This window comes from Python bivittatus, unplaced genomic scaffold (assembly GCF_059951505.1).
Source record: "Python bivittatus isolate LINGU-HERP-01145 unplaced genomic scaffold, Pbiv_v1 ctg000020_np1212, whole genome shotgun sequence".
Classification (NCBI taxonomy): Eukaryota; Metazoa; Chordata; class Lepidosauria; order Squamata; family Pythonidae; genus Python; species Python bivittatus.
This window is the reverse complement of record NW_028277030.1, coordinates 52323407-52344086: the sequence shown is the minus strand read 5'-3', so window position 1 is coordinate 52344086 and position 20680 is coordinate 52323407. Positions and strand designations below refer to the sequence as shown.

The window sequence follows — 20680 nt, the reverse complement described above, 5'->3', positions numbered from 1 at the left end:
ATATGGAGTACCCGAAGAACTCTGGACTAACATTTGTGATGTCATAAAAGATGAAGCAAACAAAAGTATCCTCAAGTGCAAAAAGCAAAAGAAAGCACAATGTTCTCCCCGATATGTTGAAAATAGCTGAAGAAAAGCAGAAAGCAAAAAGCACAAAGATAGAAGAAAATTTGTCCAACTAAATGCTGAGTTCTAGAGAAGAACAATAAAGACGAGGTATATGTAAATAAGCAATGCAAAGAAATTGAGGGTAACAATCAAAGAGGAAGGAAGAGATGTTTATTTCAGAAAATTACAGAAATCAAAGGGAGCATTTATGGGCATGTTAAATGACACTGAAGGCAAAAATCTGTTGGAGACAGAAGATATAAGAAAAACTGTACCAAAAAAAAAAAAAAAATCCCCCAAATTGATAATATATACAAAGGTTGATAACTAAATGAGAGCCAGGCTTTCTAGAAAGTAAAGTTAAGTGGGCCCTAGGACATATTGCCAACAAGAAAGCTGGAGGAGTTAATGAAACACCATCATTTTAAACCTTGTAAGATGATGCAGTTAAAGAGCTATTTGCAATTTGTAAGCAGGTACAGAAAAACACAGCAGTGGCCAAGAAAATGGAAAAATCAGTATGCATTCCAGAACCAAAAAAGTCAGTGCTGAAAAATGCTCAGATCACCATTTGCATTACTAGTAAGATCATGCTCAAGGTTTTGCAATCTAGACTTCAACCATAGAAGGATTGCCAACTCAATGTGAATCAATGGAGAAGTTCAGGTATTAGGAGAGTTTATCTTCTTAGGTTCAAAAATCTACAAGAATGGGCTATCCATGAAATAAAGAGACAACAAAGAAACTTCATACTGACACCAAAGGTATTTACTGTTAAAGGTATCCAATCATAATGTACAGATGTGGAAGTTAGCCTATCAGAACCGCTGAAGGAAGACAACATGATGCCTTTGAGTCATTGGGCTGGAGGAAATGGTTGAGAATCCCTTGGACCACAGGTATCATTACTAAATGAAGTAAAACCAGACTGTTCACTGGGAGGGATAATAATAAAACTAAAGTTTAGTTATTTTGGATACATAATATGAAAATTGGAGAAGACTCTGATCTTTGGAAAAATTGAAGGCAGTTGAAAAGGAGCTGACGGAAGACATGATCACTGATGACACAAACATGAGCTTACAAGAACTGAAAGAAGCAATTACTGACAGACAATGCTGGAAAAATGACATCCATCAGGTCATGAAAAGTTGGAAGTGACTGAATGAATGAACCACAACCTTGGTCTTTCACCTGTCCTGACTCTTGGCATTGAAAATTATATCTGGAACTGAAATTTTGGCTTGAACTATGCCTGGCAATTAATTACAGAAAATATAAGGCTGAAGCAGACTTGTGCACAATTAAAAAAAAGGAACTTTATTATTTCTGTTCATTTATACATAGAGCAACCATAAAACCATAGAGGCAAAAAGGCCGAAATGAATATTCATGAACTTTCTGTGTTGTTCTTATAAAAAATATTTTTAAACAGGTCGTGAAATTATTCTAAATGTACAATATGAGCCTCTGCTAAACACTTGATATTTTCTAGTGTGTAATATGGGTGGGTGAACAATGGACAGATCTCAAGTTTGCTAATCGGAGCCCTGGAAAAAAGGTTCCTCCTTGAGGCTTTTATGAAACTTACAGTAGGAATCCTACTGCTTTAGGATACCTGTTTATCAAAAGATGTTTCTTTCTATCTTGGGAGTAACATTGTCATTGTCCAAGATTCTGGGGACAGCAACAGACAGTGACAGTGAGCAAAATTGTACTTAATAGGCAGAAACAAAATGGACCAATCATTGCTGTTTGGTGGTGGGCTGATTACCAGAATGCAATTTAAAACAAACAAGTGATTATATTCTCCCTCTACAAATACAAAACTAACTTGCTTGAGAAAAGACTAAGTTGAAGTTTTTGTCTGAAACTTGCTAACTTTCCACAAGAATGGAGAAGATTTTGAAATAACTTTGGAGCGAATCCCGTTTTTGAGTAGCAATTACCTTTTTGCAGGAGGTGATAGTTTCCACTTGAGTTGGGTAACTGCCTCAAGTGATCTTCCTTGGCAGATGCGTATAAGATACCCATCTTTTAGTGCCTGGTTTGAAGCATTTTGCCCTAGTTTGAGTACCAATGTTTGCTCCATACCACGCACAGCTCCTGGGGTCAGGAACACTGAGAGCCACATACTTCCTATGATATAAATTGTACTGAATCCTGCAATCTGCAGAAATGTCCTTGGAGACTAAGCCCTATACAGGTACACATTTATGACCTTTTTGCGACAAGGGCAATTTTGCTTAGAGGCAAATCAGTAGTCATACTGTGGCTGATAACATGTGGGTTGAAAAACGTATTGAAAAATCAGAATAGATTAGCATGTAAAACAGCAAAGAACATACTGACAAATTGTCATGAATATATTTCTGTAACATGCAGGCAGATTCTGATATTATGATTCTGTGCTGAATGAAAGACCGCTGCAACTTAATGTGTCTTGATTTTGAAAGTGCCTAACTTCTACAAACTTTTTCAAACTTCTCTTGAAAAGAACAGTCTTCTGTACCTGCCAAGAGTCCTTCCACTGCTTTCTTTGGTGCTTCTTTCCCTTGTCTTCCTAAATATATTTATCAATAAGGGAGGATAAAAACTAATAGCTGTATTAATGTAACACACTGAAACACAAATTAGTCAACCTCATTTTAGACTAGCATGTAGTGCACACTCAGTCTGTGTAGTTAATAGTTCAGGGTATTGTGCAAACTCAGAAACTTGGGTTAAGTAAGCCATTGGTCAATTAGTCATATGTTCCATGAAGGTAAAAGTAAGATTTGCTTCAAGGTGATTTTGACTCTGGGTGACTTCATAAATAAATTCACGTAGTTTTCTCAGCAGCAGTACATCTTCCTCCAACATTTTTAAAAAACTTTCCTATTTAGCCTATAGCCTTGGTATTCCCCCATCTAAATGCTATCCATGAATCACCCTGCTTAGCTTCTGAGCCCCAATCTGGTCAATCTGTTAGTAGCATTTGCTGAGGCATCACATGGACATGGTCTGTGCAGAAGAGAAACAGAGAAACTGGAAAGCTTATTCTTCAATAGCAAAGCGGAGGCTTGGAAGCACGTTCCCAGGTGGCCAGGATATATACACACAGGGAAATGGGCAGAATGCTTGATACCTTCTCTACTATTGAAAACATTGGAGAGAAGAACATAAAGATGAAATCTGCACGTTGTTGTAAAATGCTTTTTCATGGGTACTTAAACATGACATCGTCTGTACCTTGCTCTTCAGTCAGAAAAAGAATAATTGCGCCTTGGCTCTGCAATGCCTGTTTGTTATTCCTTGCTAGATTTGTTTCCCCTCTTAAGGAATAATTTTTATGACCACTGTTATCCAGCTCTTCATATGCGGGTGCTTAACTGTAGGAGTCTTTTGCAAAGAGATTGAATAATATCTTCTTAATTTCTGTCACCTCAGAATAAATGCCCCCCTGCCTCCCATTCTTGTCCTTTTTTATTTAAGAACCATGCAGTCATTAAGTAAGCTCTGGTGCTGAGCCTTTTAATGCAGCTACAGTAATTAACGGTAATCTAACAATGGTAAGAATCAATTGAGCTTGTTTTAGGACAGCAGTGATGTATTTAAGATCATTTCATTACTGTACCAAATGATGTACCCCTTTGCTCTTCTGTGTTTTTTCTACCTGTGTGAACATGGCTTCTAAGTGGACTTGCATCAACCTTTTTTGTGGGTATAGTATGATGGGTTGGGGGGCTTCTTTTCTCTTTCTCTACTTTAGCAGGAAATTCCAGCCTTGTTTTATGAACTGAAACAGGAGCCTTCTTGATAACGTACCATCATCAGAAAGCTTTTTAGGGTTTATAGCAAAAGGTATTCTGGCTGGCTTAGCAAGCAAACAACCCTCCCCACACCTGAACTTAATGGACTAAAGGCTGTGCTGCTACCAGTGAAATAAATACCAAATTGACAGCATTTCAAATGTAATATGTAGGAAATAACTTCATGTTGGAAGGAGTGGGCAAAAGTTACTATTATCCTATAGCAGGGTTTCTTAACCTTAGCAACTTTAAGATGAGTGGACTTCAACTCCCAGAATTCCCTAGTCAGCCATGCTGGCTCAGGAATTCTGGGAGTTGAAGTCCACTCATCTTAAAGTTGCCAAGGTTGAGAAACACTGTCCTATAGAGATAGTATTAAGAGCTTGGATTCAGGATAAAACAAGGTAACAGCAGCTTTTCTAGTTTTCAGTAATAAAGTGCTGTGAACTCTGGTCATTTTCAAATCTTTTTCAAATCTTTATTTTTACCATATAGACTGTTGGCTAGGCAGCAGCTATGTACAGTTTGCTACAGTAGTTGTTCTGTCTGGGCAGCCAAACATTTCAAATTGATACAGTATTGCTTTATCAATTCTCCATATATTCATTTTCAGGAAAAAGCTCCTATGTCCTCACAAAGAAAAGCTGTACTAGGATTTGTTTGGTTTTGGTTCAACATGTTTGGAACCATGGTTTATATTTTATGTGATGGGTGAGCTTAGCTGATGAAGCACAGGTATCAAGTACTAACTACAATGATGAGAAAAATGATGTAATGTGCATTGTGACATTGTTACAACCCCTCTCCCCCTTGGATTTGAATCCCAATGTTGGACACAAGTATGTTACATCACAAAGTTTGTGTCATAATGTAATGATGCCCATTTCATCATTTGACTCCTTTGCTGCCCCTCTGCAGACTCGTTGTGCCATGGATAATGATTAAATAGTTATTAGAAATTTATTTGTCTATTTATTTATCAAATTTATATGGCCTCCCATCTCACCTGAAGTTACTCTGGGCAGTTTACAATAAAACCAAGAATTAAAACATTTTGCAATGGTGGTCTGCATATCAAAATGAATGACAATTTGCTCAGCTGTGGCTTAGTGAGAAAAATGCAATTGACTAAGCATAAGTCAATGCAGCAGTGCAAACAGTAACAGGTGCTTTTTGTTATGCCCATGTGTCACTGCTGCTACATGAGCTGTATTTGCTGCCAGTTGGCTTCTGATGCAATTCAAGGTGCTGGTTGTTACCCATAAAGCTATTCATGATTATTTGAGGGACCACCTGTCTCCAGTTGTTTCCACCCATCTAGTACGTTCGGGCAGAGAGAGTATACTCCAGGTCCCCTTAATTAAACATTGTCATCTTGTGGGACCAAGGAAGTGTGCCTTCTCCGTCAGCAGCCACTGCCCTCTGGAACAGCATCCCCCTGGATATATGCACAACTCTCACTCCCCATGGGTTCTGGAAGTCTCTTAAGACCTGGATCTGTTCCCAGGCCTATAGTTAGGGTGTCTGTGGAGCTTCTGTGGAGTCTTTTTTCTGAATGTTGGAAATGTTGTTTTAGTCTGGGCAGTCATATTGTTTTAAGTTGTGTTTTTAAACTTATTTATTGAATATATTGTGAGCCTCCCAAAATCTATTTGGAGTTGGGCAGCCTTAACAAATTTAATAAATAAATAAATGTGAGATCCTAACCCTTTGGGCAGTGTTTCTCAACCTCAGCAACTTTCAGAAGTGTGGACCTCAGCTCCCAGAATTCCCCAGCCAGCCATGAGTTGAAGTCCACACATCTGAAAGTTGCTGAGGTTGAGAAACACTGCATTAGGGCAAGTAGATATGATATATATATATATATATATATATATATAGAGAGAGAGAGAGAGAGAGAGAGAGAGAGAGAGAGAGAGAGAGTGAGTCAGTCAGTCAGTCAGTCAGTCACTGGATGACAACAAAAAACTAGAGATTTTTATATCTCTTTGTTACTCTCGTGTGGTTGTCTGGTTTTGCACCCCAGATATGATAGTCCTATAAATCATGGCTTGAAAAACAGAATCTCCGGGTCTGCATATTATGTTAAACAAAAATAAACAAATCACATTAATTTATTTGTAATATTTATAAACCACCTCATTCCTGAAGTTCTAGGCAGTGTACAAAATAATAAAAAAACAGTACAGAATAGCAATTCAATAAAAATAATAAAACTGTAAACAGCAACAAAACCATAGCGGGAAGATCTTTCTCTAGCTGCTTTTCCCACTTCGATAACATTATGTGTTAGCGTGTTGCATGAGTCCGGTAAATGTCTTTATAGCACTTTGAAAGTAAAGTGCTAAAAAAATAGCAATGAGATTGGAGAAATAAGGGAAAAAATTACTTCAGAGGGATTCTTTCATTTTTCTTTTCTTTTTTTCCCTCCAGTGTCTGTTGTCTCAGGGAGTATTAGCTACAAGCTTTCAAGAAAGCTCTGTATCTCCACAAGGGTTATATTCTTCTTTTCTGTAACTTTATTGATATTTATATGGACTCTTGAAACACAAAAAGAGGATCCCATTTGCAGAGGGACTGAAAGAGTGTGTTATGTATTCAGTTTCAGGAGCCCCACATCTTAACACTGTGCTTTTGAAGTCAAACAGTTATTTTAATTTAGAAGGGTTAAATGAATATTTAGGGTTCAAACCTCCCCCCCCCCCGGCCATTATTTTATTATAAGGGATGATGGCACCCAGGCAGAGATCAGGGTTGTTGTTTTTAAATATAAAAGATGCTTTAATTTTAATTATATATAAAATATTATGGATGTTCACATGCCAAAGACTGAGATTTCTTATCTGGGTGACTTTTAAAGCTTGTCTCTTTACCTTCTAAGGCTTTGTTCTTTTTCTCTCTTCTAACCCAATTCATTTTACTTCACTTTTTTTTACCTTGAGATTTTGCCTTGTAATAAACAGGTTCTTTCCTTCACTGCTTTGTTTTGGGGTGCAAAATATTGTGGTTGCCCTGAAATAAGGTTCTCTTGAGGAGTTGTTGTTCAGTCATTAAGTCGTGTCCGACTCTTCGTGACCCCATGAACCATATCGCGCCAGGCCTTCCTGTCCTTCACTGCCTCCCTGAGTTTGCTCAGTTTCATGCTCATTGCTTCAGTGATGCTATCTAACCATCTCATCCTCTGCCGTCCCCTTCTCCTTTCGCTTTCAATCTTTCCCAGCATCAGGGTCTTTTCCAAGGAGTCCTAATGCAAAATCTATCCAGGTGGAAATGCTGCCCAATTACAAAAAAGAAACAAAAATTGCAGTGCATATAATATATTAATGAGAGGACAGGACAGCCCAGTTGTTGAAGAGGCCCAAAGGGGTCCTTATTCCATTATGGCTAATAATATTACTATGCCAATAAATCAAAATGTTCCACCTATTAGGCCCCACCATCCCTCCCCCAAAATCTAATAAGACCATACAATACCTCAGATAGTAGGGGTAGGCAAGCTATAAATCTCTTGTAGTCCTGACTTCTTTTTTTTATAATAACTTTATTAAGTTATAAAAAGCATAAAAAGCAAACAAGAACTAACAATCAAGGAGAGAACAAGACAGTTGGAAATAAAGAAAGAATACAAAAGTGATGGAAAATAAAAAAAAGGGAAAAAAGGAAAAATTACAAAAAGAATGACTTCCGACTTCTTATACAGCAGATATAGATAAATCATATAATAACCTCTTACTCTAAAACTACATCTTAACATACTTATTTTGTATAACCTATTAATTTAATCATCATATCCATATATCTTAACTTCATTTTTTCTGTCTCCTGCAAAAAGTTCAAAAGAGGCTTCCAATTGGCATTAAAGTTAGTCAATGTTTTTTCTTTAAGCAAGGCTGCCAATTTTGCCATCTCAGCTAACTCTATCATCTTCACCATCCATTCTTCCATTGGGGGTAATGTCGAGTCTTTCCACCTTTGAGCATATAAAAGTCTAGTTGCAGTTATCATATATAAAAACAAAGGTCCCTGAGCCTGACTTCTTTTTTTCAGACATTTGATGTGCCAGAAATCATGGATTCTCCAATTCTGATAACAGCTTTATGGGTCAACCTTTCTCTGTAGCTTCCCCAGTCTTTAATGAACTTCCTGTTTAGTTGAGAGAACTGATTTCCTTTTGTGGTTGTATTTGGAAAGGGTTTAAAATTCCCCATCTCCCAACAGTGTTTTAATTGAATTGAATTAAAATGTAATTGTTAAAAGTCTGCTTTAGTATTTCTATGAATTCTGGTTTAGTGTTTTTGATATGAAAACTTCATATGAACTGCTCCTTCATGCATGTCTCTTCAAGCACAGTTACACTTAGTTGTGGATGTATGGGAATTTCCAATATATATTTGCTCTGGGCAGGGAGATGCACTTTTCCTAAAAGCTGAATTCACCTGAAAGGAAGGGTAAGTTTAACCATAATAATTTATGGTTCAAATAGAAGACATGTCTTAAAGTCAGTAAGAATACTGTCTAAATCCTCCTATGGGCTGGAGTATGTGTCTTAAATTAAAAACTGTTTTCTTGTCAAGTAAACATAATGTGTGCTTCTTAAGCAAAAGTTTGAGGGGAAAATAACAGATGGTAGTGGAACCCATTCATTGCTGCCCATCAGTCCCACAAAAGCATTTTGCTGAATCTTGCTCTTTCACTCTCTGTGGTTGCTTCCATGAGGAATCAAGGCATGGCCACGAACTAAGCTTTACCTCAAACATATTAGCATCCAAATTAGATAACTGAACCACACTGATACAGAAGACCTCATACTATATAAGCAGATTTAAATAACTCTGCACATTTTCCTGTGCCACCCTCTTTCTTTTCTCATCACTCCCCTGAAAACTATAATATCTCTGAATTCTTTCCCACAACAATAAAGCATGGTCTTTGTCCTGAAATGTTTTTTCTTTGCCCAAATCCTTGACACTCTCAGGGAAATTTATAATGGATTTCTTTTATTTCCCTCAGGAGGGTTGACCTGTAGGAACAAGGGATGAGCACTGCCCTCATTTTAGAAGGCCATGGTTGTGGTTCATCAGCACTGACTGCTAGGTTTCCATGTACTATTGAGATATAGTGAATTTGAATATTTGATATTGTCATCCAACAAGAGCGACATTGAAGTACTCTAAGTAGGTCGGGATGTTTGTGTGTTTGTGTGTGTAAATACTGTAAGAAACTCTGTTATGGGAGCACTAGTCACCTTTTGGGATGAAGTGGCAGATTTATTTGCATTTCTTCCATTCCTGTTATCTGAACAGTACATTTATCCAGATAAGCTTCTGAACTCTCACCGTTTGTTTTTCTGTTTCTAATATAACATGCAATTTCTGTTTCTGTTTTAAGGATCCATGTCGCACCTTCTCAGGAAATACCTTTTTGTGATATAATTCAGAATGTTCAAGTATCAACACCATGTGACTTCTGGCTTTTCTTTTTCATAGCATTTCAGTAACACAGGTTGTAGGCTCTGCAAGGCATTCAGAGGAGTTTTGAAATGCAGGGGAGCATGAATGAAGCATCTCTCTTGCAGCCAAGTCTCCTTCCAAGTTGATGGGGCTGCTTCCAAAGCTGCTCCTGGCTACACCCAGCCAATTCAGTTCACCGGAAAGCAGCTGCATGAGCCTTTCCTGAGCCTGCATGAGCTGTTTTAATGATTCAGAGAGCGATGCTTTATTTGTCTTCCTGCATGTTCCAAAGTACTTCTTTCAAGTGCTTTGCATTGCCCCAGTCAGTTGTCTAACCTCAAGTCCTGAATTTTAGGTTTATTTAAGTTTAAATTAAGTAATAGTTTAAATTATTATTTAGGTTTCAACTGCCAATTGGAAAAAAGAAGGGAGAAGGTGACAGAAAATAAGTGGGGTGGTTTTTTTTAAAGAATTATCTTCCAATACAGCCTTCCCCACTCTGGAACCTTCCAAGAAGACATGGCCAATGGCTATACTGTGTGGGCATTATAGAAGCTAAAATCCAGCACATCTGGAGGACTCCAGATTAGGGATGGCTATGGTAAGATATATAGCTTTTCTTGCATCAGAAATATATTTTAGATCCCTATTTCTCTTTTGACAACTGCTGTAGAAGGAATGGGTACAGCTGGATTTTCTTATGAAGAGTCCAATATTTAGCCTTCACCACAAAAGCCGAAATTATTGGCAGTATGATATGTTGTGATATCAGTCTCCCTGGCTCATTACAAAACTACAACCCTCAAATTCCTGATCATAACAGTATCTGTCTTTTAGGATCTTCTTGTCTTTCTGTACATCTAATCATTCTCCATCTTCCAGATCCTCATCTGACTGTAATGCAATACTGTTTATAACCTCTCTGGGCACATTGATGTGCATGATCATCTTCTGTTTCTGTATCTATCATGACTTGTTAGAAGTCTCTTTAAAACATTCTGTCATGTGAAGTGTTATGCTTTAAACCTTCTGTCATCTTGACTTTTATGTTCAAAACCTTCTGTCATATTAACTGCAGTGCTGTGACCAAGCTTGATGGCACTTCACAGAGGGAGCTCTTAACTTTCCACCTCCCTTTCTCTCTTTCTCTTTCTTAGAATTTGAGATAGGTTTGCCTTTCTTACAGAAAGAAGTCTATGGGGTGGTTCTGAGATTTTCCATACTGCATGTGCTAAAACCTTTCCAGATGCCTTTCAGATGTAGGAGATGAAGAGAATAATAGTCTAGACCAGCCTTCTCCACCTCCCCATAAACAATTAATGCATTGTGTATAATAAATGCGCAATCTAGTAGAAGATTCTTTATGGCATCCAGTATCTGCTGAATGTTTTTTTAAAGAGGAGCATGTGACCCTGCTTCTCAAGTCATAGATCTCTGACAAATCTCTTACAGAAGGTTTACCCTTTCAATCACAACTAAACTTTAATTAACACTCTAGGAAGAGGCTTGAGTTATGGATTTGCTGGCCCAGTTTTTAAGTTAGTGCTCATCATTAGTGCTAGTAACTATGTTTTTTGGGGGAAAGGAGATCCTTGGCTCCACTGATGTAGATAGGATTGTACTTAGGGCAGTTCCAGACTGCCACTGTTTTCATTCCCCAAACTCTGTGAAGCAGTTTGAAAGTAATACATAATACTGTGAATCATGTAAAGATCATTGCCCTCCTCCAAGCAAGGTCCTTTTCACCCCATTCTATCCAAAATGGAAAGGGGGAAAATAACCAACTAGTCAAGGAGTCTAGGCATCAGTTCAAGTTAGCATTTGTTTTATAGGACATGGAACTCAGGAGTTGTAAGAGGAGTGGAGAAAAAATTCTCTCCAGTTGGGAAATGGAGTTCCAGTGTCCCACCATCTTCTTCTTCCTGTCAAAATCAAGCTTCTTGGTGGTTTCAATTAAACCACAGTTGAGCAAGAATTAATTCAGCTCAGCTTTCCAAATCCAGAGCTTCTTTCAAACTAGTTCAAAATCTTCAGGTGAAAGAACCATGAAGAGTAAGCCTTCTTCCCATCCTGTCAAGTGAGCAGCATCAATTTAGTTGCAGTCAGATAATTCCACTGTGCTTATTTCCTTCATCGCTATTGCTATTGCTGCAGGAGAATCCAGAATCTGCATTTATTTAAGGATGCTGGACCTTTTTCTGCATTTGTTGTCCATTTGGTAGTTTTGTCTAGCCTCCAAAGAAGGAAGCTGAATGAAGAAATAATAGGACATTTGGAAACTATTGTACTGTACATTAAACAGTTCAATCAGTACAAAAGTTGAGACTTTTCATAGTCACAGGCCTAGCCCCAGTTCTATTTATCTGAGCAAAATCTATGGAGGCTGGAAAAATATCCATCATATTTGTTGACATTTTGTGGAGCTCTATAGAGCATCTGTAAATATTCACACATTATTTGTCTGCAAAAGCAAATTATGACTGAAGTGGCTGTCTGATCTGTGATTGCCAGTGCTTATGCTCATAGAGGTCACCAATCAATCATAACTTATCCATGGGAATAATAATCTGAATATGGCAAGAGGACAAGGAACTAGGAATTCTCCCAAGCAGCTGATAATTTGAATCTGGCTGCTAGTTTGGCTGCTAGTGATCTGATAAACCCTTGGCTAGTATGAAAGGTCAAGTGTGCCTTGGCACTAGGAAAGAGACAGCAAAAACTCATCAACTTCATAAATCTCTATAGTCATTTAGAAACAGATGGCTGCACTGTTGATTTACTAGTCCAGTACTTGGGTATAATGTGAAATGACTAATTCCTATTTTGTTTGTTCATTTTAGGAATAAGAACTTTATAACCATTCCAAGGATATATCTATTTTCTAGCCAAATGAACCACTTCTTTAAAAAGTAGTGGTGACTGAGACTGAAATTTTACTCAGAAGAATTTTCAGTGGAAGGATTTTCAGCCCGTTAAAAGTTGGGCTCACAGCCACGGAAGCAGAACATACATCATTGCCATCAAACATAGCATAAGAAATAGTTCTGGAGAAAGAATATGATTCAGAAGCGAACATTCTACATTCTGGAGGCTACAATACCCATGTGGAGGCTCATCTTATCAACATTTTGACAAAGAGAGTTGCCCATGAAAAATATTAATGCAATACGTATGCCCTCCATTTATGTCATGTTTGGTTTGCCTTTGGGGAATGAGAGATTTAGCTGTCAAAGTTTTTTAGTAGGTTTGTCATCTTTTTTGTCGTGTAGAAAAATGGGGGAAGGAGGATTGGAGACGGATCCTCTACTGGCAAGATTTACTTTTTCACACTTTGTAGTATCCGCTACTCCAAGGAAATGGTCAAACCCTGTGGAAATGTCAGAGCATTGGGAAAGGGCTGTTTGCTGGTCTCTTGCATTACTCCTGGACCTCAGTTTCCAGAGGGAAAGTCATGTCTGACTATTACAGAAAAAAAGGTGTCAGTAGCACCTTAAAAACTCACTATCTGTGTATTAGTAGGGTTGTTTTAGTCCTTAACATGACAGAAGACTCTTTGTTGCTTTGATCCAAGGGTGTCCACAGATATGATAAAAAAAGTCAAGGTGGTGGTTGCGATGGTGCAATTGAAACTCCACCCATAAAAATAAGCAAATCTTCAATTGCACCATCTCAGCCACCATCTTGACTTTTTTTACCTTGTTATTATTACTCAATTTTTATCTCACTTTTTTTTTTTTTTTGATCAACTCAAGGCGGTGAACATACCTAACACTCCTTCCTCCTCCTATTTTCCCCACAACAACCCTGTAAGGTGAGTTGGGCTGAGAGAGAGTGACTGGCCCAAAGTCACCCAGCCAGCTTTCATGCCTAAGGGAGGCCTAGGACGCACAGACTCCTGGTTTCTAGGCCACCACCTTCACCACTACACCAAACTGGTCCTCCTGCAAACATCCTGCTTTGCTCTCAGGCTCCATTAAATATGGTTCTTTATGTTATAGGACATCCATTTTGGATTCCAGTTGGCTTAAACCATAGTACCTTCCTTTTTCAGAATTAATAAAATATGAGTTGCTTATCTTCTAATCATAAGATCCAAAAGAAATATGAACCTGAGTGAATTTTCCACATTCATACCATTACAAATCTGGAGAATGTTATTTTCTTGGTATTGCTTCACATTTCATCCTGATCTCAAGACTCTATATATCCTGCTTTTTCAGTGGGGTAGAAAGGGAGGCATAAGGGCAATTTCTAAGCAGCTCAGCTTCTCAATTCATTTCAAGAAAGAGTATAGATCCAGAAAGAAATTGTCCTAGTAATGAAATAAATCTCTCTGGTGATAACAATGAGAAAAGTGGGTGCCCTTGCAGTGAAAAGAGACTAATGTAGCAGCTTATATCTAAAATCAGATAGGGCCTTGCATTTGAAATGTTCATCCACAAAAGTAGAACTTCACACCTACATGTATTTCTACTGCAGGCAAGTTATGTATAAAACTTTCAGTGGTACTAGAAAACAACAGTGTCACAGAGTTTGCAGTACATTTGAGATCCTTTTTCGTAATCCCAGCAGAAGGGTCTTCTGTCCATGCTTACAGAAGGTAAGACAACAAGAAGGGATCTTGAAATGATCATGTGTGAACCTCTGAAAGGATACAACACATCAGTGCTTCAAGCAACTGGTTGGAAGGGACATTTAGATCACTTTCACATCACTGTGAATGAGTCACACAGTCCTGGTAGATGGACACCGAGATTCAGCTTCTCAGAGACTCGTTCTGAGCAGAAAGCAGAGCACTGATTCTATGACTCTGACATTACACACTACAATACCTTCTTCAGTCACTGGATTTTCAGAATCAAAAATAAAAAAGATATATGACATTAGACAGAAGCAGCTATTAGTATTTCATAGCCTCTAATCAGTTAATGTTGGTTAGTCTAGAATTATACTGACCTTGAAAAGTTTGTAAGAGATGCAAGAAATTTGTTATTCCAATTTTATTTTCCCTGCTTAATTTACCTTCAGATTATGCAGGAAGAGTTTCTAAATCTAAGTCTTGAATAAGTACAGTATGTTTCTATCATTACAGCTTTTTAGCTTTTTAGGATATCTTCCATGTGGGTCACCGAGCTAAACAAATACTTGTTGAACAGAGAACATCTTGACTTTCCACCATAGCAAAATTACACTTAAAGTATATTTTGGCCTTACTTTGCCATAAAATCAAGGAGGAGGAGGAGGAGTTGGAACCAGTTTTGGAGGAACAACATTACTGAGGTGCACTCTTGTATCATATGAGGTACAGAAAAGACTGTAGATAGATCTACCAGATAGGTAGGTCTACCAGTCTCTCTTTTTTTATCACAAAGGATCAACAAATATGATGTAGCCTTGAAGCCAGAGGGGTTTTGGTTTGTATTTGAAAGAATGAGGAGGGAGAAAAGCAAGTATGATCACAATCAATTTTTAACAAGAGCTATTGCTAACAGAGATTCACAGTCATGATGACCAAAATTCACAGATTCACAGAGACTCCCAGTCATGATGACCAAAAAGAAATAATACACAGTGCTGACTTATTGGACAGAGGACAAGCAAGCAGTCTTTATGAACATGCACAGTGGAATATCATTCCAGAAATAATAGAACTTTTTTATTTTTTATTTATTTTTTGCTTGGGATAATGGGAAGATACATAACATATCTACTACAAAAACAGCTGAAAAGTTATAGAATGATAAAACTTGTCATATGTATATTTGGATTATTCAACTGATTTTTAAAATAGAAATATTAAAAGAACCAAATAAAAGTTGTTTTAGAGATATGATGCTAAAATAAATGACATAGTCTCAGTCTAGGAAGGTGGCAAGGACAATCCATTTCCAACAATGTTGCCAAGAAAACTGCTTGGGGATGTTCATGTAGTCACCAGGAGTCAAGACTGATTTGAAAGCACAATAGAATAAAAATAAAATAAAATAAAATTTCTCGTCCCTCCCCCCCACCCCCAATTAGGTCTTCATTTTCAGAATAGTTTATTTATAATAATTTTTATTAAAGATTACATTGTATAGATAAAACTACAAGCTACAAAAAATAAAAGAAAAAGAAAAAAAGTGTAGAGAAAAAAACAAAATAATAAAAAAGAGAAAGAAAAGAAATATATAAAGACATAACTTCCCCCTTCATCCCAGCAATTTTAATAACTTATCACTATCTCTTAAAATACAACAGATACTCTCTTTATCCCATATTTCATCTCATTCCCTATAAATAAATTTTTAAAGCCTCATTCTAATCAGTAAAAGTCCATTAAGAGTTACCAGTAATAACAACATCTATTATAAACTTGATCTAATAATCTCCCTTGAATTCCTTCCTTTTACATTTATATCTCATTTTATATTTTAAACATATCCCCCAAACCTCATCATTCAAACTTGGTGTCAGTCAAAATCCAATAAAAGTTTCCAGAAATATCAATGTAACTGTTTTAACGTTTATCAAATAGACTTAAGATGCAACAGATGAACTCTCTTCCCCATTTCCCATCTCTTATCTATAAACAAAACCTTAAAACATCCAATCTTCATTAGCAAAAGTCCATTAAAGATTACCAGAGATAGCAACCTAGCTATTTTAACCTTGATCAAATAAACCAACTTTCTATTCCTTCCCCTTGCTCCCAACAATCTTAGTCTTTAGTACCATCAAATAATGTCCTAGCACTTGATTTCTTTTCATTTTCTCCTTTCTCATAAAATCATTGGCAACTTTAACAAGTCCTTTTTGTAAATCCAATATAGAAAGGTTATCCAAGTCACTCTTCTGGTTTATTATTTGTATGTCCTTTTTAGTTATTAAAACATAAGCTGGTTTCATTTGTATATCCAGTATTTGATCTTTTTCCATATCCTTCTCATAGCCTGTCATTTTTAAATCCACATTTAGATCAAATTCCATCTTATCCAGAAAAACTTGTCCCCCTTCCATAACATCATTTAGTCTATCTACAATGGCAGACATCCTTAAAATTAACTTCTGAGTCCACTATTCACAAATGTCTCTCAATACATCCAGTGTTAAAGTATTTTGCTCCATTCTGCATTAGCAAATTGAGTTTAGGTATTCTTCTCCTTTAATTGTAATCTTTATTTTCTTCTGGTGCCCTATGGTGTCCAACCTTCAAAGTCTCATCTTATCATGTTGTTGTTTTTTTTTTCTGAATGCAAAAATATGAATAGTTCCCCATGGGAAGGATTCTTATATTTAATTTCAAAAATTTATTAAATCCATCTGGACCCTTAGACCAATTGTAACTTTCTAAAATCAACACTCATCCTTTTGCTGTTTATTCCCCCTCAATTTTTTTTTTTTTTTTTGGTAAATCCTTAAACTCACACTTAAAACTTCTTTTGTAAAGGATTGAAGGAAACTCACCCAGTGAATACCATAAAACTTGCCATTCTGAAGGTTCTCAATATTTAAAAAGCAATACAAAATTAATTCCAGAGTGATTGAAATGAGGCTCAGCTGAACCTTATGTCCATATAGGCTACTTTATGACTATGAGCTTGATGGAATCCCTTGACTCTAGCTGTTTGACTCATACGTTTTCTGCAAAAATCTTGGTTCCTGCCATCTACTCAAGAGGACCAGCTGTCCAGAGTATGTGTGGGCAATTTCTCGATCTCTCTTTTCTTTGGAGAGGTTTCGATGGCCATAATCCAGCACCAGGTCACTGTTTTCAGTTGTAATGTCATACCCTCTTCTTCAGGGAAGTCAGTTTGCCATGTCCTCACTGGAAGTCTCCTTAATTTGCAGAATGGTCTGACTAGTTCTACGCTTTGTTTTACAAATAATGATATAGTAAGAGGGTCATGGGCATGGTGAAAAAGCAGGCAAAATATGCAAAGATAAAGATCTCAACTATTTTAAAAAAGTAAACGGTAGGTTTTCATGAAGCTAGGGAAAAAATGCATAGGTGATTTCTTTTGGGTATTCAGATCTAAAGGAATTAAGGTGAATAAATGTTAGGAGGTTGTTTAAACTAGTTTCAATTATTAGAATGAGGGTTACTGATAAAAGTGTTGAGAAGGAAAAAGCCCTAGGGAATTTGGTAGGAATTTCATTACGCAAAATCTGGTGAATACATTATGTAGAATAAATGTAGTACATTAGCTAACTAAACTAATGGTACAGCTGAACAGTGACCCTAACAGTCTGTCCATTTTCTTGAAATAACTTGGTAGTGACATTATCTAAATGTTACAATAGAATTATCTTACCTTTGATGCACTTTTTGGTGTGAATAAGCTGGACTTATGAGCTCTTTAAATGCACATACCAGAAAACATGAGTTCTAAAAGGGGACAGGGAAAGAAATATACACACGTGAGCTCTGTGCAAAGTCTATGTGCATAATTAACCTGAGAATTTGTATAGTGATGTTGTGATGACCACTAACAAGTCTGAAAGTACATTTCTCCCCTGTTGCCTCTACAGCCCAAGAAATTGGGGAGGTTCCCTTCTGAGATGTTTGCCACACCCACAATCCTTTTGCGGGCTAAGCTGCCTCTTATTCAACTATGGCCCTGGCTGGGGCTGTTCTCCTTGTCTCCCAAGGTCATTCCAGGTTATTAGTCTTGAAGACTTAATATTACCACAGGGTTGAGGACACCATGTTTACACATTCCAGCCACAAGGAAAAAATAGTGTCTCCATCTCTTGCTTGCAAGTACCCCAGAGGCATTTAGTTGGTTACTTGGAGAAACAGGACCCTGGGCTAAGATGAGGAGCCTTGGCCTGATTCAGAATTTGTACACATACTCTATTCTGATCTTTGCATATTTATCATGAAGGCCTGAAGAATACTTCTAAGTACTTTCATTAGAAACTCTTGTCCATCCTTTGAATTAGACAATTCAGAACAATTAGCTGATGGTGGACTTGGTCAACACATGCAGGAATAACAGGATTGGCTTAGCATTCCATCTCTCCCTTTAATTCTCCACCATGCAGACTTATACCTGAACTGTCTCTGTAATATTCTACGTCATGAACAGTCAGTATGAACAAAGAGATGTTCAATAAAATGAACATCAACATAGCACTGATTCGCATGAATTCTGCCAATGATTTAAAGATATGACCAAGTATATGAGACAGTGTTGCAGTAGAGATCCATTATGTGAAGTGGTTGTGGCTGACAAGAAAGCAGGGGATTTGAGTGTCCTTTGGGCAATAGTTTTTTTGATGCAGTGAATTCAGTAAATGAACTCTGCAAGCAAGCTTTTTCAGTTGCCACTCCTCTCCTTTGGAACAGGGATCCACTTGACGTCAAGTCAGAGCTACCCTGATGGCATTGAGGAAAAATACCAAAAGACCTGGCTGTTCTGGAAAGCCTTGGAAGCTTGATGGTATGGTGGGTCCCCTTTCTGCTTTAGTTAATTGTTGTCATAACTGCTTTTCATTGGCATGTTGATGTACAGAAAGGTTTATTGTTGTCACTAGTTTTGGGATTTTGTTATATTTTCTTTGTTAGTCTTTCTCATTATTTGTGAGACTCTTCCAGCCTTTTTGGATTTGAGTGGCATATAAATAATAATAAAGTAAATAAATAGAACTAGGATCAGCATGAATATAGGGGAAAATTCTCTCTCCTGAATGTTATTGATAGATTTGATCTAGCTCCCCTTGCTGTTTTCCTTTGGATGCCTTGGCTCAAACACATTTCTCCATTCTAAGAAGTGTCTGATGGAGAATGCTGTATCCTGCAAGTCAGTGCTTCTATGCTTGTCCCATACAACTTCCCTGCACACAGATGTTACAGAAGACTCAGAAATATCCTGTATTCATTGTGGCAAGGAAAGTTCAAGATTCAGTTCATTCTTCTTTATTTATAGGGCCATGCCATGAATATAAATGCTTAATCTGATGCCCGTAGGCCGCATGTGCTGTTGAAAGTGTTAGATGCAACTCCCAGAATTCCTCCAAAAGAATTCAGTAAGCTAAATTTTAATGTATCAGTTGAGGAACATGATTAAATAAAGGGAATAATTCTATCAACTGTACTTAATGTGATTTTAATAAGATTTTAAATTAACTCAAATGTATGTATGTTGGAGGGTGGGGGTTGCATTTTTTTTTCTTTTAGAAACCATTGCTTTATTTTGGTTTTGACTACCTGTAGTTCTTGGCTGTCTCTTTCTCATTTAGTCTTTTTTATCTAGCTATACAATCCACAATCTGAGCAATTTGCAACCTGAATGTTCAAAGATTTCAACAAAAATACTGTATTGTTCAATACTTAGAAATGACTCTAAGGTTAAATATAATTCAACTTTCCAAAATTCAAATGTGTATGAAGCTGACAATGTGAAGTTATCAACACCTATATTTAAAATCATAATGTTTTAAGTCAGTCTATGATTGTTTTGACCTTAAATATCAAGTACTCTTACCTATCCATTTATCCACATACCTACTTGGAAGAAATCACTTGTCAGATTTCATAGTTAGAAAAATTCAGATATGCATTCAGTGTTTGGAACACTGAATTTTCAATAGATGCAAATTTCATCTTATTTCACAAGTGTATCCTGTTTTATTGCCTGTCAAACATAATTCCTTATCTGTTATACCAGCATTGTGACATCTTAATTGATCTGGTGGTTATGGGACCTGTAGCCCAAACTCCAAGCAGCTAATCTGTTTTGGGAGTGATAACCAAGCCAAAAAAGCCAGTATTTATACATGTAACTAACGATTGCATGAACGAACAAGCCAAGATTCGCAGTGACTGTAAGTGATTGCAATCAGTGAGCTTGACAGGAGAAGAGAAAAGAACATTGCTGTGAAATGAAGAGACAAGAAACTTCCATTACCTTGACTTTGTCCCAAGGCAGAGTTCAAGTCACCAAGGGCTCCTTAGACATTGCAAATGGCAACACGGGGCACTTCTATGTTGCAGGTGCCAGCAATATGTCATGTATCGTTCAATGCATTGTTCAGCTGTCACTGATTACAGTTATCTCTCTGCGATAAAAGCTCCTGCCACTGCAATTTGGAAGCCAGAAATAGATTGCATTGAAAAAGGACTAATTGCATTTAGTTCTTCCATCATATTTCTTTTCTAGCTAAACAGTGACAGATTAGGATTCCTCTGTCATTGGTCACACTCCTGTTCTCATATGTTGCTGTAGTGACAAGAGATGTAATCCAGGTAAAGGAAAAATCCATGCTACTGAAATACCAGAACTGTTTGTATGGATGAAGAAGCGATGCTGTATGCACCTAGGCCAATGCAGATAGATAGATAGATAG

General features: G+C 37.2%; 1 long non-coding RNA gene across 1 annotated transcript in view; it reads right to left on the bottom strand.

Moving 5' to 3' along the window:
- Positions 1-20325, bottom strand: part of LOC148217058 (uncharacterized) — a 105722-nt gene extending 85397 nt beyond the window's left edge. Inside the window, exons 1-2 of the long non-coding RNA XR_015797919.1 lie at positions 20242-20325; positions 17644-17717 (exon numbers count right to left, since the gene is read on the bottom strand). This is a non-coding gene — a long non-coding RNA (uncharacterized LOC148217058). The remainder of the gene's footprint in view (positions 1-17643; positions 17718-20241) is intronic.
- Between the last annotated feature and the right edge of the window lie 355 nt (positions 20326-20680).